Source organism: Bos mutus, chromosome 7, assembly GCF_027580195.1.
Source record: "Bos mutus isolate GX-2022 chromosome 7, NWIPB_WYAK_1.1, whole genome shotgun sequence".
Taxonomy (NCBI): Eukaryota; Metazoa; Chordata; class Mammalia; order Artiodactyla; family Bovidae; genus Bos; species Bos mutus.
This window is the reverse complement of record NC_091623.1, coordinates 71,468,123-71,492,124: the sequence shown is the minus strand read 5'-3', so window position 1 is coordinate 71,492,124 and position 24,002 is coordinate 71,468,123. Positions and strand designations below refer to the sequence as shown.

The window sequence follows — 24,002 nt, the reverse complement described above, 5'->3', positions numbered from 1 at the left end:
TTTTATAGCATCAGACTTTACTTGCTTCACCAGTCACATATGCACATATGGTGCATAGTCAGGATCTAACTTTTTTTTTCTTCCCTGAAGTTTCCCCATATCAAACAGATTAGTGTTCTGTTGATCTGTTTTCCTATCTCTGAAACATTATCACATGTTTTACATGCTGTATCTTTAGAGTACACATTTATATGATATGGAAAAGGTATTTTTTTAATTGACTTTTCTTACCTATTTTTTAGATGAATTCTACAATCAAGCATGTCAAATAAATAATGCTGCTAGGATTTTGATCTGTATTGAATCAAATTGATAAAAATTTTTAGGAAGAATTAGAGTTTTTACAAAATGGACTCTTTCCATTCAGGAACACTATGTAGTTTGTGTTTAAAAATTATAAATCTTCAGTCCTGAATTCCATTCACCCACTCTTGCTAATTTGTTTCAGCAGTAACAATCATTTTGCATCTTTTCTACTAATTTGTGAACCCCTTGGCATCTCCATTTTCCCAGCCATGTATTTACAAATAACTCTGAGTGACAGTGAATATATAAGGAATGGAGAATTTGGGGACAGCAAAAGATCACACTCAGAAAATTTCTAAATACTGGGAACTTTTGTTCATTTCTTAAATCTATCTGATTAAATTGAAACATTTATTCTCTTAAACACTCCAGAAAAGACTTAGAAAATTTAGCTTTAGACCCTGAAGATGTCCATATCAATAGTTTCTCTATAATCAGATAGCTAAAATACAAAGCTGTATGAAATTAAATGCCAAAAATCATTACAAATCAATATACAACTGGAAAAGCACTCTAACAGCTCACTATATTTTTCAGGAAACCAAAACCTTCAGCAATACCCACCTTGTAAAATGAGGATATTCACAAAGAAGAAAGTTATTTTTATTCAGCCAATTTATTTATTCTACCAACCAAGGCTAATCAAGGCATGTAGTTAATAATCCCTTTAAATTGCATCCTGGGAAGTGTTTTCAGTTAGATTTAATGAAAAGGTCTTGGAAGCAACTGAATGCTGTGGAGACATGGTTAGTTATTATCCTTGCATCACCGATTCAATGGACGTGAGTCTGGGTGAACTCCGGGAGTTGGTGATGGACAGGGAGGTCTGGCGTGCTGCGATTCATGGGGTCGCAAAGAGTCGGACACGACTAGGCGACTGAACTGAACTGAAAGAGTAGTTGATGCTTAAAGCTAAAGTTTGTATTTATTTTTCGTAACAATGTTCCATCCAAACTGAAACAGAGAGATTGACAAACGTCAGAGGGCATTTAGTTTGCAAAAGAAGCCAGAAGCTAGAGATTTGGTATCAGGGACTGATAGTGGTGGGACTGGGTAGTCGGATACAAACCGTGGAGCCCAGCAGGTGGCGATAGAGGCTCTTCTCTCACCTAGTGTGGGCATCTCAAGCTGTTTCAGCTTGTTAACCCATCGTTCAGTTCAGTTCAGTTCAGTCGCTCAGTCGTGTCCGACTCTTTGCGATCCCATGAACCGCAGCAGGCCAGGCCTCCCTGTCCATCACCAACTCCCGGAGTTTACCCAAACTCATGTCCATCAAGTCATTAAGGCAGACCTAATTTCAATTATCTATGGTCTCTTGGTTCTCATGCAAACAAGAATAAGAGGAGTCAGGGTAGTATAGGAGGAACGAGAAAACTTGTATATAAACCTAAGCCCTGGCGAAGGACTTTGCTTTCCTGTCACTTGAAGTGCATGCTCACTTGCTTCAGTCATGTCCAACTCTGCAAACCTATGGATTGTAGCCTGCCAGGCTCCTCTGTTCAAGGGATTCTCCAGGCAAGAATACTGGAGTGGGTTGCCATGCCCGCCTCCAGGGTATCTTTCCCACCCAGGGATCGAACCCGCGTCTCTTACATCTCCTGCATTGGCAGGTGAGTTCTTTACCACTAGCACCACCTGGGAAGCTCTGTCACTGAAGACTCCTATTCATAAAACATGTCTGTTTCTATAGTCTGTTACCATCGTAAGGATTTTGGGAGGAACAGACAATAAAATTTTAATCATCAATGGTTTCAGCTTAATAGTAAGGTTCTTGACAGACTTTGGTATGACTTTTTAGTTCAAAGGGAGCTTTTTGAAAGGGTTGAACTACTAATGATGGTTATAAACAGCAACAATTTAAAAAGTGTTTTCAAGCACAGCACATAGAGGACTAGGCTTCCCTGGTGGCTCAGACAATAAAAAGTCTGCCTGCAATGCAGGAGACCTGAGTTCAATCCCTGGGTCAAGAAGATCCCCTGGAGAAGGGAATGGCAACCCACTCCGGTAGCCTGGTGGGCTACAGTCCATGGGGTCGCAAAGACTCGGACACTGCTGACAGACTAACACTTGCTTATAGAGGAGTGAGATGTCACAAGCGGAGCTGGAAGGTCAAAGGAGCCTTTTGTCATGTTAGTGAGATGACCTTTGGAAAGCGTCCAAGGATGCTAACTGGTAACCAGAAGAACCAAACTGTGATTAGAGGGCTGGAACTTTCCCCAGTGGCTCAGGGGGTAAAGAACCCGCCTGCAATGCAGAAGACACAGGAGACCCAGGTTCAATCCCTGATTCCCTGGAGAAGGAAATGGCAACCCACTTCAGTATGCTTGCCTGAAAAATCCCATGGATGGAGGAGCCTGGGGGGCTACAGACCATGGAGTTGAAAAGAGTAGGACACCACTGAGCGATTAAGCACACACTTTCAGCCCCAATCCCTGACCTCAGGGGAGGGGAGAGACCTTGGAGACTTAAAGGATTTTATCAATCATGTCTGTGTAATGGAGCCTCCCAGAAAAACCCCAAGATGGCATTCAGGGAGCTATCAGGTTGGTGAATGCATGAAGAAATGGGGAGAATGGTTTTAGCCTCTGCCTTGGTGGGGGGAGGGTTCCTTTACCATTAGAGTTGGTTTGAGCCCCCAAATAAGGAAATCAAAGCTAATTTGGACACAGCACAAGCTTTACTCAGTGGCCAAAGAATGGAAGAGGGGAACTAAGTTCTTATATCAACTTCTTGTCCACGTGGTGAGAAGAATTTAATTTTGAAGAGTAAAGACAAAGCCGGGGGGGTTGCTAATGATGGGGTGGCATATGCACTAGTTAGCTAGGGAAGGAGTAGCTTTTTCCCAGGGAGTAGGGTGCCACCCTCTATTTACTGGTTTTTGGCCCTTAAAATGAAAGTGAAAGTCACTCAGTCGTGTCTGACTCTTTGTGACCCCATGGACAGTCCATGGGATTCTCCAGGCCAGAATACTGGAGTGAGTTGCCACTCCCTTCTCCAGGGGATATTCCTGGCCCAGGGATGGAACCTGGCTCTCCCACATTGCATTCTTTACCATCTGAGCCACCAGGGCTTGTCATCACACACTAGCCATTAAACTAGGAAGCACAAAGAATGCGAATTCATTATATATCTTTATTTTCAAGTAACTGCTCATCAACATTGAAGGCAGATTCTTTACCAAATGAGCCACAAGGGAAGACCTTTGGCCTTTAATGTCTGGTTGTGGTTGATGGTGTGTCATTTAATATGCTAATATAGTGAAATCAGTGTATAATGAGACTGTTGGAGGTCAAATCTGTCACCCTCTAGGTCCCAGCTGGTTCCATCTGTTGTTTTTTTTTGTTTGTTTGTTTGTAGCTTCCTTTATTATCTCTACACCCTTTAACTTAAAAGGAAAGGGAAAGGGAAAGTGTTAGTTTCTGAGACGTGTTGAACTCAACCCCACAGACTGTAGTCCGCCAGGCTCCTCCATCCATGAGATTTTCCAGGCAAGAATACTGGAGTGGGTTGCCATTTTCTTCTCCAGCTTTAACTCAAGAGATTTCTGTTAACTCCTGCTAAGTGGCCTAGGTGAGGAGTAGGGGGATGTTGGACAATTGGAGCAGAGACCTAGGGCAGCTAGGCAACAGCTCCACGGCCTCCTTGCCCTATGCATCTCTTCTATCTGGCTGTTCCTGAGTTTTGTATACATTCTGATGTAAAAACAAACAAACAAACAAAAAACCTAGTAATCTAGTAAGTAAAATGTTTCTCTGAGTTCCCTGAGCTGCTCCAGCGAATTAACTGACCCAGGGAAGGGGTTATTGGAAACTCCAATCTGTAACAGGAGCACAGGTGATTATCTGGCTTTGCAATTGGCCTCTGAGTTGGAGGGGGGGCGGAGGGGGGAGCAGTCTTGTAGGACTGAGCCCTTAACCTGGGAAATCGGATGCTTTGTTCAGGTAGACAGTGTCAGAATGTGGTTGAATTGCAGGACACCCAGCTGGGGTCTGAGAACAATTCTTGATGTGGACCCTCCTCCACAGTGGAATAATTGGATAAAACTCTCTCAGCACTTAGAACAGCACTGTCGCAAAGAAGTTCTCAACAGACCCTGGCTATTATGACAGAGACGGTGCTTGGTGCTTATTTATTCCTTCCATTACACTCCTCGGTCTCCCTTGCAGTTAGTTAAAGGCCAGGTGCCTAATTATACTTCATGAACTAGAGCAGAAGGGATGAGGCAGTAAAGAACCAGTGCCTTGAGAGGTCTCTTTCCTGTTGAAGAGGACTGGGAGGCCGTGAGTTCAAGCTGGCAGAGCTTCATGATGGGGTGCCACCCCATCCTCATCAGAGTGCAGTAAGAGTACAAATTTATGCTATATCACTGACATTTCCAGGTTAATTCATTGCCTCAAGATGTCTTCACTAGGTAAGGAAGACATATGACTTTAATGTTAGAGTTTTTTTACAAGTATTAATTCTAGATAATGATTGATAAAATGTTAAAATAAGTAACTGACTTCCAGTTCTTAATCAGTGTCAGGTCAGCATGCATGCTCAGTCATGTCTGACTCCTTGTGACTCCATGGACTGTAGCCCGCCCGGCTCCTCTGTTCATGGGATTCTCCAGCCAAGACTACTGGAGTGGGTTGTTGCCATTTCCTCCTCAGGAGATCTTTCCGACCCAGGGGTCAAACCCGAGTCTCCTGCACGGACAGGCGAATTCTTTGCCACTGAGTCACTTGGAAAGCCCCTCCAGTTCTTAACAAGCAGAATGCAATCTCCTTGAGATTACCTTTATCTTATCTACAATCGAAACCCCAGTGCATAGAGTGCTGCTTGCTTGGCACATAATTAGGTGCTAAATATATACTTTTTGTGGAGGTACTGTGAATTTTCAATATGCACAGCACTCTTCATATGTTGTATAGTACACAAGAAGTTAAACTGTGGTATTTACCCTCAAGGAGTACATCATCCAAGTGAGGAGAAAATATACATTTTCTTCCCTTGCTTCCTGCCCCCTCACCCCCAGGCACATGAACCAATGACATTGGTGCTTCAACTAAAAGACACTGTATATATTTTGAAATTTATGTTTAATTGGAGGATGATTGCTTTGCAATATTGTGTTGGATTCTGCCGTACATCAACATGAATCAGCCATAGGTATACGTATGTCCCCTCCCTCTTGAACCTCCTTCCCACCCCATCCCACCGCTCTAGGCTGTCACAGAGCTCCCAGCATCATACAGCAAATTCCCACTGGCTATCTAATTTTATATATGATAAAGTCTATGTTTCAGTGCTACTCTCTCAGTTTGTCCCACCCTCTCCTTTCCCCCTCCCCGCCACTCCGTCCACACATCTTCTCTATGTCCGTGTCTCCATTGCTGCCCTGCAAACAGGTTCAGCAGTACTGTCTTTCTAGATTCCATACATATGCATTAATATACAATATTTGTCTTTCTCTTTCTGACTTACTTCACTCTTTATAATAGGCTCTAGGTTCATCCACCTCGTTAGAACTGGTCAAATGTGTTCCTTTTCATGGCTGAGTAATGTTCCACTGAAGACACTATTTAAGTGCTAATTTATGCCACAGGTGGAAGGAGTTCAGCAGAGTGCTCAGCAAGAGCAGCAAACAACTGGGACCTGAAGAAGAGATAATATCTCAGGAGAGAAAGAGAGACTCAGATGCGTGAAACAGAGGTTAGTGGCTTATTGGGAGGAAAAGCCCAGGGTTCTGGATATGAGACTACAGATGTTGATGAGACAGAGCTGATCTGGGAGAAAAATGGGCATGGAGAGGAGAAAGAAAAACCATGGATGGTAGATGCCATAATAGGCCCTCAGACCCCCGCTCCGGACTTGCCACTCATTCCTCTCGCTGCTGGGACTGTTGATGGATGATGTCTCTCAGCTGAGAGCCCTCAGAGGAGAGCTGAGGGACAAGATCCCATTCTCTTTCCCAGCACAATGTGTGTCCAGTCATTTATTGATGCAAAGGCTGGGCCTTATGGCCGCAGTGAAGGTTTCTGCAGGGCGTCCTGGCTCCAGGCCTCCAGTGGGATACAAAGGCCTCTCTTGTGATTGTATCATAGCCTGGCATCTCTCTCTCTGCCCAATCTTGCATTCCCTCCTTCCCCATGGGTATCACTTACCAAAGTAGGCCCTATATTTCCTGCCTGCAGATCTCCACCTCAAAAATCTGCTCAGGGACAGTTTATAAGGGTAGCACAAAGTGATGGAGTGTCCCACAAGCCAGGAAGAGCTTAGACTTGTTGGAGTTGATGAAGAGTCTCTAATGACGTCTGAAGAGGGGGATAAACGTCTAGGAAGGATTTGGCTGGTGATGAGATGGAGGGTTGGTGGAGGAGAAGATCCTGTGTTTGCAAAGGCAGAATTCACTTGGACAGATTCTGCTCCATGGTCTATGCAACCCTTCAGTGAAATTCCATTGTCTAGACCCCAGAATATTTCCTTGGTATTTGTCTAGAATTTTGAAGTTCATTTAGGACTCTGAGCTCCAAGACTGAATAAAAGGGAGTGGAATTCCTTCCTTAGGTCCACTTGAAGTAGGATTACGTGACTAGAGTGAGTGTGAGAAAGAGCCAAAGTTAAAGGTGAATTCTCAGTTTCTTGAAGAAAATGTCAGCATATTGTGACCTTTCTCAATATAGAATTGGGATTGTGAGGGAGTGAGCAACTGAAAGGTAGACAGCATCCTTATGTGAGAAAGCTGACCCCAGCTGCCTCATTCTTACTGCTCAGACCTTAGCGTTCTGCAGTAGGACTGGCAATAGGACTGAAAAAAAAAAGAGCTCATAGGAGTATTCTGTCAGGACAGAGAGAGAAGCCAGGGCAGACAGCCAAGAGGAGCTAAGTCCACTTAAAAAGCTATGGAAAATAGTGATAAATGAATATCGTTAATTGTTTGATGTGGTAACATTTTCAGACACAAGTTATGTAACATTTAGTGATTGTGTACATTTTTCTCTATTCTGATCGCTACTAGGATGATGCTCATTTCACAGAAACCATGTGCAGCTCTAATATGTGGTATCAATGGAGTCTTAGAAAACTATTATTTTGATTGGAGAAGTTCTAGAAGTGTTGATGGAATATTTAAATAAGAACTTGGGGGTAAAAAAAAAAAAACTTGTAAAATGTTTGTATAATGGGGCCATTAGTTCAAGTGAGTTTGGCATCCTGTCCTGGTCATCCTAGATGGATGGAGCAGTTGTTGGAAGGTAAAAATGTGAGGATTTATGGATTCAGATGACAGAACAAAGATGGGACATCCTGAGGCAGGACATGTGCAATGAGTGGTTTTGATGCTAATGAGCCCAGTAGAATGGGAATTACCTGCTTTCTAATTTTCCTCAACAAATATTTCTCGAGCCTCTACCTGGGCCAAGCACTTCATGGGAATGTATTTGGCAAACTGATGAAAAATCAGAACCGTTAAGGCCTTCTGAAGTCAGAAAGAGGAGGGAAAAGGTAAAAGAGACAAAGGGTTGAGGAAAGGACTGGAGCTTGGAATTAGGTAAATGAGGAGAGCTAAGTCTGGACTGAGTGGCCACTGTGAGAAACGACTGCTCAGTCAGATTCCCACGTGTGTCCATGGAATCACCAGCTGGATCTGTGATCCTGTGACTTCTGGAAGCAGAGGTGTCTGTGGCGTTAGGGAGAGGACAAGTCTGTTCCGGAGGCAGGCTACCTGAGGTGCCATCTCAGATCTAGCACCACAGCTATGGGATTTGGCTAATTCTTTAATCTCTCCATCCTCAATCCTCTATCCTCCCCCTCCTCTAGCCTCCATCCCTCCATCTGTACAATGAAGTTAATAACAGGACCTCGTGGGATTGTTGCTAGAAGTTGATAATCCGTGGAGGGCACTCTGCACAGGGCCTTGCACTCTGTCATGATGCTTGAATAGGTTTGCTCCTGCTCTGCGACAGCGTACATACTGTGTGTGGGCAGAGAGGCAACTTGAGAAATGGAAAGGGCACCTGCCCTTGGGATGTGGTCCTTGCAAACACCCTCCCTCTCTGAGCTCCCTGGGGGATGAGGATGGACAAATCAGCCAACGCAGCAAGCAGCTTGAGGAATAAAGCTGGGATACATTCTCTGTGGAGTCATTCATCTCACCACAGACATCCACAGAGACACGCAATTTCTCTTCTCTTAAGTTTATAGCTTATGGAGTGTCTTAGCTTCTGATGGACTACAGGTACCTTCTGGTGAGACTTAAGCAATTTTCTCAATTTTTGTTTAATAAGAGTAATTCACTCTACGTGCCAAGGTCTGCATAAATAGTTTCTGACAGATGAAACAGTTTATAAATCCTCAAGAGCTTTTTATTATCCTTGAAAAAACCTTTACACTTACTATCTGCGTGCCCTGAGGGCTTGAAGGACTTTCTAAAGAACAAAAGCAGGCATTTATTTATTTATTTATTTTTTACAGAACAAACATATTGTCCTGCACAGCTAAGGCTTCCTCCAATTCCAAACCTTGGAAATCCTGTTTGTTTTTAACCTAAATGCTCCAGTAGGAGCAGGACTAGGCTAGATTCTCAGGATTTCTATGTCAGCAGTGTTGGGTCCTTGTGTGACAGGTGACAAATGGCTTTTCTTCTTTTTCTTTCACCCTGGCAACTCCTGGAATATCTGAACTCTCATCCTTGGGTCTCTTCTGGCCTTTGAGGATAACAAAGCCGCTGTGTGTTAAGTGGAGCTAAAACAGCCTTTAAAGGGCTAGTCTGGCTTTCATAAACTCTACGTCATAATAAAATAAGGAGAAATGATGTAACTTGCACCCAAGACAATAGGTTCTGACAGGAGAGCAGAATAGCTTATTGGAGTTTTTCCTCATCTCTGTTCTCTGCATCAACTCGTGACTCGCGTCTGATACCCTAAAGCCAGTTGATAGATTGGGTGCTCGTCTCCTGCCCTCTTTCTTAGTTGACCATGTGGTTTTGTAGACCTTCACTCGTTTTTGTTCCACCTTCTGACAGTAGTGTGTGTGTGTGTGTGTGTGTGTGTGTGTGTGTGTATGAGAGAGAGAGAGAGCCATATAGAGTGCTGGAGGATATTTTTGTGTGTATCTTTGTGCCCACCCCTGTATATTTATTAATATACTGAAGGCCCAGGGGTGGGGGGAAATCTTTCAGAGGCATGGTGTTAGTTGACAATTGTCCATGAGTCTCACATGCACATCTTAAAATGGACATACTGACTGTTCTTTCTTCTTGACTGTTTTCTGAGGATGTGTACCAGTGGACAGCCTTGGGAAACAGCATCTCCCTGCTCCCTGCCCGTCATAAAAGATTCAGGTTCCCTAAGCTTGGGGCTCCCCTCCTGGGGTGCAACTATTTCCTGCATGGGTTTAGTATGGTTTTCCTCCCAGTGCCCTAGGGTTCAGTGACTAGCATAGAAATGTTACTGCTCTTGCTGTGTATAACAAACTGTTCTGTGTCTCTGATCCAGAGGTCCTCTATGAAACTGGGCTTCCCTAGTAGCGCAGATGGTTAAAAATCCGCTTCGAATGTGGGAGACCTGGGTTTGATCCCTGGGTTGGGAAGATCCCCTTGAGGAGGGCATGGCAACCCACTCCAGTATTCTTGCCTGGAGAATCCCCATAGACAGAGAAGCCTGGTGGGCTGCAGTCTGTGGGGTCGCTAAGAGTCAGTCAGACATAACTGAGCGACTAAGCACATGAAACTGCAAACTAATTCATCTGTATATAAGTTAAAATCTCAGTCCTTTTCTCAGTTCTTGATACATAGTTCGAAATTTAAAATGGTTCTGAGAGATTTACTGATGTACAAAACTTCTGATAAGGATTCTTTAAAAAATTTTTTTAATTATTTATTTATTTTTGTACAATTTTAAAGGTTACTTTCCCTCTATAGTGCTTCCGCAATGTTGGCTATATTCCCTGTGTTGTAAACACATCCTTGAGCTTATCTTACACCCCGTAGTTTATGCTTCCCTTTACCCATATGTTGCCCCTCCCCCCCACTGGTACCCACTGCTTTGTTCTCTGTATCTGTGCGTCTGCTACTTGCTAGTTTGCTTTGCGTTTTAGATTCCACATGTAAGTGATGGCATACAGTATTCTGACAAGGATTCCAGTGTGTTAACCACTATGACACTACACGAAACTGCTCAGTGTCTCGCTGCTTCCTCAAATTCTCAGAGACTCATGCTTTGTACGTGCGACATAGCTTCACTCAATCACTGTTCTCCTTCATTATTTTGGCAGCATTTTACGAAGTGACAAAACAGCATTTAGCTCTCAGACCATTTTCTAAATATTATCAGATCTTTGATCTATGCACTAAGGATTGACTTCCTGTAAATGGCCTGGACAGTTTGTGATTAGCTAAAATGCAAACACTGTCTCTGTCCCTACTGTATAGATGGCTCAGTTTTTCAGACACATTCATTTTTCCAATTAAATTTATGCATTAACTTACATTTCACAGAGGCAAGTAAGACAGGCAAATTCTCCTGCCTTCTTGGAACTTGTAGGTTAATGAGAAATAACGTATTACAAATATTTACATAAAATTATTTGATAAATAATAAGTAACATAAATGAAATAAACACTGAAGAACTATAAAGTACAATAAAGGATTTAATAAAGATCTTTTTTGTTCTCTCAAATTTTAAATGTAGTATAGATTAGCAAATAACTGCTACAAAAGTACAAATTTTTTTAAACGATTGAGATCTTTTTTCCTTTTTTTGTGTGCTGGAACTTACAGATAAGTAAGAAATAAGAACTAAAATGTATATATTCTTTAAAATTTTACACAAATAAAGTAACATTTCCCCCTGGATAAAGTGAATTTGGGATAGGTTCCATGATTTATTTTAAGAAAGATGTTGCTCTATTGACAATCTTGGAGGATAACTCAAAATTTGCTGACAATTATGTGGAAATTAGAAGCTGAAGGGAGCGTGAGACTAAAAAGGCACATTTCACGTCTCAAACCGACAGGCAGACCAAAGACCTGAAAGAACATTTTCACTTTACCCAGAAATGTTTTCTTCCCGGGTGGCTCAGTGGTAAAGAACCCACCTACTAATGCAGGAGATGCAAGTTTGGTCCCTGGGCTGGGAAGTTGCCCTGAAGTAGGAAATGGCAACCCCCTCCAGTATTCTTACCTGGAAAATCCCAAGGACAGAGGAGCCGGGTTGGCTATAGTCCACAGGGTCAGAAAGAGACACGACTAAGCGACTGAGCATGCCTCCATGCATAGGTGACTACAGCCTGTGATGATAAGCACCTAATCTGTTAAATTTTAAAATAAGTTTTTTGAAATTATGAGGAGAAGGGAGACACATACAAAAGAATTCTTAGTTAAAAACATTTTCAATTAAAATTTTGGAAAAGCAGAAACTTTCACAAGGTTCTAGGCGATGCTCACCTTCATTCAATTCACAGGTTGATTTGAGCAGAAAAATTGCACAATGGCAGGATCACCCAGCACTCTGGAGCTATATGGAATAGTGTGTGTTTCATATCTGTCTGTCTCTGTCTCTTTCTCTTTGCATGCATGTGATTTATATTTATCTCCCCAGTTTTCAGAATAATTCAAACATTGTGTTTTAATTTGTAACTTATGCCAAATAATGCAGATAATTGACCAAAGTCTGTACTTTTGCCTAGTCTTGGCAAGGTGAAATCATAAAATCCAAGATATAAAAGCTATTTTTAAGTGGGAATGAAGAAAGCATGTGATAGGGATTTGACTGAGGAATGGTTAAAAAAAGAAGGTATTATTATGTTCATATAGATTAAAGGAATGTAATCCCATTGAAATTTTTCTTTTAAGGTGGTGCCAGAAAGGAATTTATTTTTCTTTGTAGTAATACTAGGACTTGAAATAACTTACCTACTAATGAGTTACTTCGTGGGAAAGAAAAAGCTCATTTGTGTTTGCATTGCTAAACATGAAGGCAAAGAAGCCAAGATGTGGTAGACCAGTTCTCTTCGTCTATCAGCAATGGCAGTTGTTTATTTCTGTTTTCACTGAATGATGCATGGATACCTGGATGAGGCTGAGTTTCTGCCATACCAGGCAGAGATGATCCTTGAATCCAGCAAACCACATGGCTCCCAGATATTGCTTCTGGCTTAGTGACCTTCACTACACTACCAGCTCATTTTGCACAGGGATTGTTTAGTGCGATTGCCCCTTGCTCCTAAAAGCAAATACATTACAAACTGGTGTCAGACGCCTTGTTTCGTTTCAGGGCATTGGAGAGTGAGTGTGTTTTCTCCAACTCTGTTGGTAGCACAAATGCCCACTCCTTCAATGTTTTAATTTTATGACAACTTCAACCCTGTGGCACTAGTGGTAAAGAACCTTCCTGCCAATGCAGTGAGATGTAAGAGACGTGGGTTTGATCCCTGAGTCAGGAAGATCTCCTGGAGAGGGGAATGGCAACCCACTCCAGCATTTTGCCTAGAGAATCCCCATGGACAGAGGAGCCTGGTGGGCTACAGTCCAGGGGATCACAGAGTCGGACACGACTGAATTGACTTAGCACAACCCTGCCATCAAACAAAAGTTCAAAAGCTGCAACCCTTTCTTTCATTTCTTCATCCCTGTGAGGAGGAGGGACTCCTGGGATGAGGTATGGATGGGGGTAAAAAGCCGTTTTGTGTAAGATTCAAGATCTTATTATATTGCCTGTATTTGGAAATACCAACATGGAAATATCCACATGGAGTTCAATTTATTTCTTCACATCTGACTCTGGCAGTTTCTGGCATCTAACAGTAACATTTTGGTGTTTCCTGAAAGACTCCTGGTAACTGGTTCTATTTTATCTGAATTATAGCTTATAAAATAATAGAAGAAACAAACTCATATTGTATTCATAAAGGAAATTCTCCTGCTAGATCCAAGTCAATCTTACAATATCTAAATAGAAAACAACTGTAGTGAGTTTATAAATGGAATTCTTAGTTCTGTCTACTTCTATGAGACAATCCAAGTGACGCTGTCTTGAAAATTTTGCTCAGTGTAAGCCATTTCCATTTAATGACCACTGAAGCTAAAACAAATATTTTCCTTTTTAGAAAGTTATCTTCCAGAAATTCCCACTGACAATTTGAAGCATAGCAATTCAATGAGGGATTATAGAAGCCATATCTTGGGATGTTTGTGTGTGTGTGTGTGTATTTAAGCTTTTAATTTTATATTGGAGTGTAGCCAATTAACAAACAATATTGTGACAGTTTCAGGTGAACAGGGAAGGGACTCAGCAACACATATACATGTATCCATTCTCCCCCAAACTCCCCTCGCATCCAGGCTGCCACATACCATTGAGCAGAGTTCCCTGTGCTATACAGTAGGTCCTTGTTGGTTATCCATTTTAAATATAGCAGAGTGTACATGTCCATCCCAAACTTCCTATCTCTTTCCCTCATCCTTCTCCCGCTATATCTATAAGTTCATTCTCTAAGTCTTTCCTGTTTTGTAAATAAGTTCATTTGTATCAATTCTTTTTAGATTCAGCATATAAGGGATGTCATTTGATATTTCTCCTTTTCTGTTTGGCTTACACTCAGCATAACAATCTCTAAGTCCATCCATGTGCTACAAATGGCATTATTTCATTCTTTTTAATGGCTTAGTAATATTTCCTTGTATATAATGTACCGATCTTCTTTATCCATTCATCTGCAAGATGCTGGATTTTTTCCTTTTTCTAAACGTTAAAAATTTGTTATAGAAATTTCAAACATGAGAAAGTTCAGAGAATAGTATAGTGAATTCCTTTGAACCCCTATTCAGATCCAACAGTTATCAATTTATGGTCAGTCTTTTCTTCACCTCCACTTGTGTTCTCTTGCTTGGTTCTTTTAAAACAAATTCAAATGTCATATAGTTTCAAGTGTGTTAGTCGCTCAGTCATGTCCGACTCTTTGTGACCCCACGGACTGTATAGACTGTAGCCCGCCAGGCTTCTCTGTCCATGAAATTCTCCAGGCAAGAATGCTGGAGTGGGTTGTCATCTCCTTCTCCATGGTTGTATTTTTAAGTTGGATAGACTAGGGACTCTTGCTGATCTGTACATTTCCCTGTATGTCCTAGGGTTGTAAGTATAGAGACATTTACCCTGAGAACTGGTTTTTGGACTAGCTACATCATCATCAGTTAGATAACTTTAAAAATAATGCAGATTTGAAGACACCAGTCCCAGGGATTCTTATTCAATTGGCCTGAAGCAAAGCTTTAGAATCAGTTTTATTTATAAGTTTCTTATTCAATTTTAAGTTATGCCATGTGTGGGAAACAGTTTTTAAATCCATAAGCTACTTCGCTTTTTCCTGTAATGCTTTTTCATGAAAGCGTGAAGAAAGAAAATAACTTCTGATGATGCCAAACTAAATGTCCCAGTGCTTTTCTTTGTTTGACTCTCTCTTTTTAAAGAAAATGTTGTGATGGCAAAACACTAGGTTGTTCAGGAAGAGCCAACTCGGGCAAGCTTACACAATGTGTCAAACATGTTTTAAATCCTCTTGGGCCCTATGGTTGCATAGGTGTCTGTACCAGTCAGGATAAATTAGGTTATACTGTAGAAACGAACAGCCCCCAAATCTCAGTGGCTTAATATAGCAAAGTTTATTTACTATACATGCCACAGATCCACATGATCGATGGTGGCTTTGCTCCACAGCATTTTCTCTGGGGCTCAGGCTGACAGAGCCGCCTCTGTCTAGAACATCACTGGTGATTGTGGTGGAGCAGCAAACAAGGCATGCTGAGCTGTGTGCCGGCTCTTAAAGCTTCTGTCCAGGGAGGGTGCCTCAGCCATGTCTGAATCCCGCAGGGAAGATGGAGAAGTAGGAGGGGATAGCAAACATTTGAGAATTAGAGTGAACCACACAATTCTCGTTAGAAAACAACTAGTGCTGAAATAAATAAACGAGCAGAGAGCAAGTGTTTATTGAGTACCTACCATGTTCCAGGCACTGAGACCATAACAGTAAATGGGAAACATAAAATCCTGGAACTCCTGGGTCTTTCATTGACAGAGTGGAAGGGGGAATAAAATAAACATTTTTCTTTGAAGAAGAACAAGACAGAATAGGAGACTAAGAATGATGAGCATGTTGGGAGTTCTATTTAGACAAGGTCATCAGGGAAGTGTCTTGTGAGATATTTGAGCATAAAATTGAGAAGTGACTGCGGTCCTTTCCAAGGCCTGGGGATGGAGACTACTGACACAGTAGGGGCAGCGATTGCGAAGGGCCAATGGTAGGAACATGTGTGGCCTGACAGGCACCACAAGAAGGTCAGAGTAAACAGATGCTTCCATCTCAAAGGGGAGAAATAGGAAAGACAAAAAGGGATAAAAGGCCCCAAATAAGTCCAAACTCTAAGACATGTTCCATGAGATCTAAGGCTTGAGTACAATCCTCTTTGGCTTGATGCTCTGCCCTCCAGGTCTAGGTGGAACAAAGGTCTCACCTTCCAGACACTAGGGCAGAAGTTCCATCTCGTAGCCCCACTTTGGGGGTGGGGGGGGATGGTCTTGCCCCTGAAGCTTTGCCAGGGCTGGGTGGGACCCCCAGGTTGCTCTGGGAAACCCCACCCCCAGGGCTTTGAGCAGAGGCTATCTGTCCTTTCAAAAGTGAGGTGATTGTCTCCTTTTGAAACCAAGAGGGTGACCCTGTTGATCTCTGAATTGTCTTCAGGGTTATTATTCCCTTGTCTCAAAGAACAATGCACGTTCATGATCAAATATTTCTAGTGTTTCATCCTGTAAAATTCCAGAAGTCCGGCCATCTGATCTTCCTTCATCCTTCCTCTCCTTCCTCCTCAGCTCAAACTGGTAGCTTTCCTGCCAAGGTTGCTGATGAAATCCATGGTGCAAATACACACCAATCTCCTTATCAAAGAGATGCTTGACCACATCCTTAGTGCTCTCTCCCGAACACACTTTTTCAATTTTTGCAATATGGGTAGGCTGAGAATGTGTCCATTCTCTAAGTTCTGCTTCCTTTTGGCAGGACAATTCCATCTTCAAGTCATTTCTCTCTTCTCACATTGTCCTATGGGCATTCAGAAGGATCCAAGCGTCATCTTCAGTGCTCTGCTTAGAAATTGCTTCAGCTAAATATTCTATTTCATGGTTTGCAAATTCTACCTTCCACGAAACACCAGAACAGGAGCACAGTTCAGTTAAGGTATTAGACACTTTATTACAAGGATTATCTTTTCTCCAGTTTTTAGTAGCAAGCTCTTCATTTCTGTCTGAGACCTCATCAGAATGACCTTTATGGTTCACATTTCTACCAGTGTCCTGGTCAGGATTACTCAGGTATTCTCTAAGAAAAATGAGGCTCTCCTCTCCTGAATCACCCTTCCCAGAACAGCTCTTACCAGAATCACCCTTAATGGTCTGTTCATAGCAATGTAAGACTTTTCTAGCATGTAAGACTTTTCTAGCATGCACCTCAAAACTCTTCCAACCTTCACTCATTACCAAGTTCTAAAACTACTTCTATACTTTTAAGTTTAGTCAGTCAGTTGTGTCTGACTCTTTGCGACCCCATGGACTTTAGCACGCCAGGCTGCCCTGTCCATCACCAACTCTTAGAGCTTGCTCAGACTCATGTATATCAAGTTGGTGATGCCATCCAACCATCGCATCCTCTGTTGCCCACTTCTCCTCCCATCTTCAGTCTTTCCCAGCATCAGGGTCTTTTCCAATGAGTTTTGGGCCTTTGTTATAGCAACACCTAACTTTTGCTACCAATTTCTCTCTTAGTCCATTCAAGCTAAGACAGAATACCATATAATGAGTGCCTTATAAACAACATATATAAGATGTTTATATTTCACCAGAGAATTTGGAAAGCAGATATAGACTCTTTTAAGTGGTTTCACTGTGAATGAGAACAGGTGGCTAGGGATCACTGCTTTGTGGTTTTTTTTTCTCCCTGTAATTACACCATTTTTGTTCTTGGCAGCAGTACTATAAGAGTTCTAGTTTTGCCACATTTTTACTAACTCTTGGTATGGCCAGTTTTTTAAAAAATTTTAGTCATTCTAATGAATATATAGTTATATCTCATTGTAATATTTGCTTGATGATTAATGATGTTATTGATCATCATTTCATGCCCTTATTAGATGTTTGTATAGCCTCTTTTGTAAAGTAGCTCTTCAAATTTTCCATTTTCTTTTTAGGTTTTAGTCTTTATGGTTGAGTTACAAGTGATTTATGTCTTCTGGATACATGTCCTTTGTCTGATATCTAGTTTGCCAATAGTTTCTTTCATCATCCATGACTTGCCTTTTTGTTGTCTCATTGGCATCTGTCAATAAGAAAAGGTTTTCAATTTTTGAAGACTTTTGACTAATCAATTTTTCCCTCACATATCATGCTTTCAATATTCTATCTAGGATAGAAAACTACCCTAATATTGCAAAGATATTTTCTTCTAGTTTGTCCTTTTGTATATTGTATTTGTATCTGTGGCCCTTTTGGAGTTACATGTTGGGTGTCATATGATGTGAGGACTGATGCTTGTTTTTCCCCCTGTGGATATCCATTTGATTCAGCACTGTTAGTTTAAAAAAAAATTCTTTTTCCCATTGAATTGCATTGGCAATGTTGCCAAAGAGCAATTGAACATACAAACTCTCTTTACTAAACTGTTGGGAAGTGATTCCTCCTCCTCTAATTTTCACTATATTTGAATAAGATTGGCATGTTATTTCTTTCTTCAGTGTTTTATAGAATTCACCAGTAAATTTATCTAGACCTGAACTTGTTCTTCTTAAGAAGGTTTTGATAACAAAGTTAATTGCTTTAATAAATATAGAGCTATTTATATCATTTTTTTTCTTAAGTCAATTTTGATATGTTGTATTTTTTAGGAAATGTATTCATTTCAATATTCCTATTTTGGCATAAAGTTATTCCTAGCATTATTATTGTTCTTTAATATCTGCAGTGTTGATAACACCTTTTCATTGCTCATATGGATGACATTATTTCTCTTCCTCTTTTTTTCTTTATGATCAGTCTAGCTAGAGCTTTGTCCATTTTGTTGATTTTTTCATAGAACCAGTTTTTGCTTTGCTAAGCAGTTTCTCTATTGTTCATTTTCCTTTCATTGATTTCTGTTCATTATTATTTCTTTCCTTCTCCCTACTTTGGGTTTATTTTGCTCTTCATTTTCTTGAAGTGAGACTCTGGTCTTTGCTATTAGATCTTCCTTCTTTCTAATATAACTGTTTAAAGCAATGTTTTCCTCTCACCACTGCTCTAGCAGCATCCCACAGATTTTGATATGTTGTATTTTCATTGTCATTCGATTCAAAATATTTTCTAACTATCCTTCTGATTTCATCTTTAACCTGTGACTATTACTTAATTTCCAAATATTTAGTGTTTTCCTAAGATACATTATTAATCTTGATTTCTAATTTCCACTGTGGTCAGCAAATTCACTTTGTATAATGTTCATCCTTTAAATTTGATAAAAACATGTTATATATGGCCCTGAAGGAAATGGCAACCCACTCCAGTGTTCTTGCCTAGAGAATCCCAGGGACCGGGAGCCTGGTGGGCTGCCGTCTATAGGGTCGCACAGAGTCCGACACGACTGAAGCGGCTTAGCAGCAGCAGCACCATACAGTCTATCATCGTCAGTGTTCTATGAACACTTGGGGGGAAAATGTGTAGAATTCTCTAGTTTTTGAATGCAGTGTTCTATAAATTAGATCAAGATGGCTGAGAGTGTTGTTCAGACTGTCTGCATCTGTACAGGGGTTTTCTCTCCTTGTCCTATCATGTGGTGAGAGACGGGTATTAACATCTTCCATCCGTCAGGGCTGAACCTGACGTTGTACAGTGCCGGTTCGCACTGAGAATCCGGGCACGTTCCTCTCTAGGTCGTCCCTCTGGGATTCTCCTTTCACTCTCCAGTCCCTGGACACTCATTTTCCTCATTCCTCTGGCCAGAAATACAGGATGTTCCTTGGAGTTTTAGCCACTTACAGTATTGCCGCTCCTGCAGCACTCTAAGACTTTGCGGAGGGGGCAAAGCCACAAGAGAAAAGAGGGACAAAAGCAAAACAATGAGAATCTTATCCCTGTGCAGTCACTTCTCCAAGTTATGACTCCTTTCTACAATCTGCCTATTTTTGTCTACTTTTCAGTCTTCAAGTTGTTTTGTATTTTGCCCAGAATTTTCAGTCAGTGAGAGAAATGGGGTATATGTGGATGGAGCTTTTGTGTCATGCCAATAACAAAACATCCAAAAAGGTTCATAAGTTTTATATAGAAAAACTTTTGTCTTTTCATCAGGAATTCTGATTTTTTGTGTGTTTTTTTTTTTAAAGAAGTATTCTTTATCGAAAGATTATATACATATAAAATGGCTCAGAAGGTAAAGAATCTGCCTATAATGCAGGAGACTTGGGTTTGATCCCTGGGTCAGGAAGATCCCCTGGAGAAGGAAATGGCAACCTGCTCCAGTATTCTTGGCTGGAGAATCCCATGGACAGAGGAGCCTGGCAAGCTACAGTCCATGGGGTTGAAAAGAGTTGGACTTTCAAAGTTCTTTTGTTTGTCTTTTTGTTTTGTTTTAACCTTACTTATTAAGCAAACTAAAATTCATTTTTTATTTTTTTTTAGCATTGGATAAAATAGAGATCTAACTTTACTTTTTTTTCTACTTTAAATATTGTTGTTCAGTCGCTCAGTCATGTCTGACTCTTTCGACCCCATGGACTGCAGCATTGCCAGGCTTCCCTGTCCTTCACTATCTTCTAGAGTTTGCTCAAGCTCATTTCCATTGAGTCGATGATGCCATCCAACCATCTCAACCTCTGTCATCCCCTTCTCCTCCTGCCTTCAGTCTTTCCCAGCATCAGGGTCTTTTCCAATGAGTCAGTTCTTCACACTAGGTAGCCTAAGTATTGGAGCTTCAACTTCAGCATCAGTCCTCCCAATGAATATTTAAGGTTGATTTCCTTTAGGATTGACTGGTTTGATCTACTTGCTGTCCAAGGAACTCTCAAGAGTCTTCTCCAGCACAAGAATTTGAAAGCATCAGTTCTTCGGTGCTCAGTCTTCTTATGGTCCAGCTCTCACATCCTTACATGACTACTGGAAAAATCATAGCTTTGACTATATGAACCTTTGTCAACAGGGCTTCCCTGGTGGCTCAGATGTTAAAGAATGTGCCAGCAATGTGGGAAACCTGGGTTCGATCTCTTTGTCAGGAAGATCCCCAGGAAGAGGGCATGGCAACCCACTTCAGTATTCTTGCCTGGAGAATCCCCATGGACAGAGGCACCTGATGGGCTGCAGTCCACAGGGTTGCAAAGAGTTGGACACAACTGAGCGATTAAGCACAGCATAGTACCATTGTCGGCAAAGTGATGTCTTTTCTTTTTAATATGCTGTCTAGGTTTGTCATAGCTTTTTTCCCAAAGAGCAAGCGTCTTTTAATTACATGGCTGTAGTCACCATCCATAGTGATTTTGGAGCCCAAGAAAATAGTCTGTCACTTTTTCCATTTTTCTCCTATTTGCATGAAGTGATGGGACCAGATGCCATGATCTTAGTTTTTTGAATGTTGAGCTTTAAGCCAACTTTTTCACTCTCCTCTTTCACTTTCATCAAGAGGCTCTAGTTCCTCATCACTTTCCACCGTAAGGGTGGTGTCATCTGAATATCTGAGGCTGTTGATATTTCTCCCGACAATCTTGATGCCAGCTTGTGCTTCATCCAGCCTGGCATTTCTCATGATGTCCTCTGTATATAAGTCAAGAAAACAGGTAACAATATACAGCTTTGATGAACTCCTTTCCCAGTTCGGAACCAGTCCATTGTTCCATGTCTAGTTGTAACTGTTGCTTCTTGCCCTGCATACACATTTCCTCAGGAGGCAGGCAAGGTGATCTGGTATTCCCATCTCTTGAAGAATTTTCCAGTTTGTTGAAATCCACAGTCAAAGGCTTTAGTGTAGTCAATGAAGCAGAAGTAGATGTTTTTCTGGAATTCTCTTGCTTTGTCTATGATCCAACAGATGTTGGCAATTTGATCTCTGGTTCCTCTGCCTTTTTTAAATCCAGTTTGTACATCTGGAAGTTCTCAGGTCAGGTACTGTTAAAGCCTAGCTTGGAAGATTTTGAGTATGACCTTGCTGGCATGTGAAATGAGAACAGTTGTGTGGTAGTTTGCATATTCTTTGTCATTGCCCATTTTTGAGATTGGAATGAAAATAGACCTTTTCCAGTCCTGTGGCCACTGCTGAGTTTTTCAAATTTGTTGGCATATTGAGTGCAGCACTTTCACAGCATCACCTTTTGGGATTTGAAATAGGTCAGTGGAAACTTCATCACCTCCACTAGCTTTGTTCATAGTAATGCTTCCTAAGGTCCACTTGACTTCACACTCCAGGATGTTTAATTATTTAAGCACCATTTATTAGATAGTACATATTTGATATATATATACATATTTGATGTATATTACATCATGATGTATATAGTACATCATTTTTCATAAGAATTTGTTTCTGAATTGCCCATTTTTTTCTATCAATCAATTTGATTATTAATTTTCCAATATCTGGCATTATTACTTTAATATTTTTTGGTCATAATATATATTATTCTTGTTTTATACTTGTTATTCAAATTGAATTTTCAAAAATTGTCTGAAGTATGAATCTAACCTTTTTTTAAGGACAGTCAGTTGTCCCAACACCACTTTTTGCCTACTCCATTGTAGGCATACACAAATAAATGCATTTCTGGATTCTGGATTCCTTATACTGTTCCATTGATGCGTTTATCTATCACTTTTCCAATATTTAGCAATACTGTGTTAAACCCTTTTTGATCATGATATATATTATTATTTTAATGAAATTCTTTACTAAGAGTGCTGATTCCTTTTACAATTGTAGGTGGTGACAGATGGGCTTCCCGGGTGGTGCTAGTGGTAAAGAATCCGCCTGCCAATGCAAGAGACATAAGAGATGTGGTTTCGATCCCTGGGTCAGGAAGATCCCCTGGAGGAGGGCATGGCAACCCACTCCAGTATTCTTGCCTGGAGAATCCCCATGGACAGAGGAGCCTGGAGGTCTACAGTCCATAGGATTGCAAAGAGCCGAATGCAACTGAAGCGACTAAGCATGCATGCACGTAGGGTGACAAACGTCACTTATTGTGGTGACCATTTTGCAATATATACAAATATTAAATCATGTTGTACATCTGAAACTAAACAATATTCTATGTGAATTGTACCTCAAAAAAATGCTGATATTATATTGAAGGATTTTTTCATCTAGCTTTATAAGAGTTCCACTTTGGCAGTCTCTCAATAGTCTGGTCTGATTTTGTAGAATCTATCTATAAAATGTTTTGGTCCTGGATTTTGTCTATATTTTACATTTGTCTATTGCTGCTGGTCAGAGAAGGCAATGGCACCCCACTCCAGTACTCTTGCCTGGAAAATCCCACAGACGGAGGAGCCTGGTGGGCTGCAGTCCACGGGGTCGCGAAGAGTCGGAGACGACTGAGCGACTTCACTTTCACTTTTCACTTACATACATTGAAGGAGGAAATGGCAACCCACTCCAGTGTTCTTGCCTGGAGAATCCCAGGGACGGGGAGCCTGGTGGGCTGCCGTCTATGGGGTCGCACAGAGTCGGACACGACTGAAGCGACTTAGCAGCATTGCTGCTGGTCTATTCTGTTTTTAACTTCACTGAAATTTTATTTTTTTTATGGAAAAGCCATTCATTCCAATTTTAAAAGCTACTTTGTAAAAATGTTCTCTTATTAAAAAAAAATCTGTAATTACAGTTTCCTATTTTTTTAATTCTTGATCTGGTTACAAAAGGGTTGTTTATTGGTATTTTCAGAGAGTTGACATTTGACATTAAATATATATTCTATTGTGCTTTTAATTGTTTCTTTTGACTCCTCTTATACTTTCTTTGGGTGTGTATTTTGTTCTTTTTCTGGTTTGTATTTACTAGTTCATTTATATTTAATTTTACCTTATTAAATACTTTTAAGCCTATATTTATTATTACTATTGCTTTTGTATGTGTTTTTAAATTTCAAAGTAGTTAGTTTTTTGTTTTTTTTGTCTTGGTTTCTTTCCTTTTTCTATCCCATATAAGAATTTTTTGTTTGCTTTGCTTTATTTTATCTACTTATATTTCTGAAGTTTGTTAAAGTCTTCCAAAATTCAGATACTCTTTTGTTGCTAAACTAGTCACAGAATATACCTCCCCAAATACCTGTGGACTGCACTTTCCATAACATCTGGAACCAGTTCAGGGTTTCAGAGGGAGAGAGATAGGAAGACAATACCTGAAAGTCCTTAATGCAATGGCTGTTGCATCATCTCTTCACTTCCCTAGTGAGAGCCAAATCAGCAGTACTCTTGACAAGCCAAATCTTCTTTCTGGAGGTAACCGTATGTAATTAATGAGCAAAGCACTCTATATATATATGACATTATTTATAAGATTTCCTTGATGTGATGAAGGAAATTGGGAATTCTCTGGGGAAAGTCTGTGTATACACTCTGAGTTGTCATTCAGCTCCATGAGGTATAAATGTCTAAACTGTTAAACAACCAACCAATCTGGACAAGAGTACCTCCTTTGGAAAGGAGGGAAGTTTGATTTG

General features: G+C 40.8%; 1 long non-coding RNA gene across 1 annotated transcript in view; it reads left to right on the top strand.

Annotated features, from left to right (window-relative positions):
- LOC138988639 (uncharacterized) overlaps positions 1 to 23,089 on the top strand; it is a 28,951-nt gene extending 5,862 nt beyond the window's left edge. Inside the window, exons 2-3 of the long non-coding RNA XR_011464910.1 lie at positions 5,894 to 6,000; positions 22,262 to 23,089. This is a non-coding gene — a long non-coding RNA (uncharacterized lncRNA). The remainder of the gene's footprint in view (positions 1 to 5,893; positions 6,001 to 22,261) is intronic.
- The last annotated feature ends 913 nt before the right edge of the window (positions 23,090 to 24,002 follow it).